The following is a 2,339-nucleotide window of genomic DNA, read 5'->3' as shown; positions in this document are numbered from 1 at the left end:
GCACGGCACGGCACGGCACGGCACGGCACGGCACGGCACGGCACGGCGGCCAACTGAAGCTCCGGGGGCCACAGTCCGACCATTTAAAGGCGCCGTCGCCGCCGGCACTGAGTCACGGGCACCCCCGCTCGGCGCGGTGCTGCTGGCGCTGCGGGGGGCTTCTTCCAGTGCAGCCTGCCCGTTGTCCACAACCCTGAGACCTCCAAAGTCTTTCAGAAATGACCAAACAAATGGCGAATTTCTCAACGTTTAGCCCAAAAAGCACCTGCTGGGCCGCAGGCCTGCCAGCACCCCTGGGTGCTCCTCCTCCCCCTGCCCCTGGCCTCACACACTGGGCTCACTCACCTCTGCTGCTCTCTGTCGTCCTCTGAGAGTGGCAGGACGGCCCTCGGTCCCCGCACCCAGGGCTTCTTTCTATATCCCTTACACACGCCGTGTTCCTGTCTGCATCCTTATCAAAGCGCCCACAAGAGAACAAAATATTCCAGCACACATCTCACGACCTGTTGTGCATTTTGCTTTTTGCTCACTGGTGTGCCACTGGTTGGTGCTGGTAGGATGCACCCAGATGCCATCAGCTCTTCCTGTTGTTGTAACGTGGCTGTGCAAACAAACAAGGCTCTCAAACAAGACAAAGCTGACGTGCGGTGCTGAGGGTGCTCCCTATCGTGACACCCAAAAACTGTGGTTGTCACTGCTTGGGGAAGAAGTTGGGAACAGGCAGTGCCTCTACCCCAGGCCTTGCTCTGAAGCAGCGGAACAGCGTGTGGACTGTGGGCTGCTGCCCCTCGTGCTGCAAAGCTCACGGTGCTTGAAACATTGATGGAAGAATGGCAGTGTGCCCCAGACCCAGATACAGGCATTGCAGTGGTTGATCTGAGGTTATTTGCACCTCCAACTCCAGCAGTATGAGCACGAGTTTAGTGGGATTTGTCCACGTGAGGAGGACAGTTTGTGCATTCGGCAGTGTCTGTTGGGACCTTTGAACCATCACAAGGCTGGGGTTTGTGTGTGATTTCAGTGCTGCCAAGCCTCACAATTAAAAAAAGGTTACCTTTTAAAACTAATGTGCTTCAGCTGCTTGTGTGCTTTCTCACTCCGAGGCCCGCGCTCTCCACGACTTCAGGCTTTTGTCAATGATCACAAGGAGTTATTTTAAAAGTAAACACAGTAAAATGGAAAGCATCACAAAACTTACGAAATCAAAATCAAGCTAATCAACAAGTGACAGGCACAGGAATTTGCCGGCTGTGTAAGAGCCACTGCTGTTAACACAGAACATAACGCTTGCAAAAATTTAAGGCAGGAAGTGAAGAATGCATGTTGAAACGTTTCAAGTTGGCAAAATCTCATATCCTCCTTCTCTGGGCAGCAGCCATGGCCCCAGGGCCAGATGCTCGGTGCTGCACAGCTGTGCTGGGACCACCGATGCCCTCAGCTACTGCCTCCATGGTGCCATCACAGCAGACATGCAGCTCCTGCGCACGGCACAGAGGAGGCTGATATGAATGCTGTTCAACCAGAGGCTGAAATGTTGCAGTGGTGAATGTTCTTTGTTGTGTACTGCATGTACTTGTTTGTTCCTACGTGTGCTGAGGGCTGCAAAAAGAAATGTGTAATCTAAATAGGTTTTATGAAACCTGCATTCTAACGTTGCCTTTGGCACACGTGGCCAGGCAGTAAACTCTCTCCACCGACATTTATTATCATTCTAAGCAAAGTGCTTTTGTTTATAAGCATGCCTGAAGGTTCACTGGGCAGCATTCTGGTGGATAAGCGGGGCTTCAAAGCAGCACAAAAATACTGAAGGTACTCAGAGGTCTCTACAAGGATCAGGACCAGGTGGTGCTGGATGCTGTGTGCACAGCTGGTGCCCAGCATGACCTTGGTATTGACCACTTAACTTTTGTAGCGCTTAAAGGGCACTCCAGCTTGTCTTCCAAAAATAGACTAATGAAAATATTTCAACAAATTTTGCAGAGATTTTAGATTTCCAGTTGGCAACTAGTGAGGTACAATGCTACTTGACAGCAAATTCGGTTTGGAGTGCATCCTGCAGGCACACGTTATTAGCAAAATGCTTGTTGATGTTGGAACAAAGAGGGCTGAAAGACTTATTAATTCATAGAATTCCTCACAATATTTTTTTTCTGTGGTTTGCTGATTAAATACTTATGCTCTATCAATTCCTTCCTGATGTCCAGAATTGAGTGAGAGTCTATTTAGGCCAGCATCCAACGCATGTAAATTCTGCTTTCCTCTTGTAGTCTCCCATTTGTTAATGGTATGAATGCTATCACTAACAGGTATCCAGCTACTTCCTCAGATGGGGGCAAAAC

Source organism: Centrocercus urophasianus, unplaced genomic scaffold (genome assembly GCF_019232065.1).
Source record: "Centrocercus urophasianus isolate 14NV4802_14NV808 unplaced genomic scaffold, USGS_Curo_1.0 seq_30, whole genome shotgun sequence".
Lineage (NCBI taxonomy): Eukaryota > Metazoa > Chordata > Aves > Galliformes > Phasianidae > Centrocercus > Centrocercus urophasianus.
The sequence above is the reverse complement of the archived record's forward strand: the minus strand, read 5'-3'. Positions refer to the sequence as shown.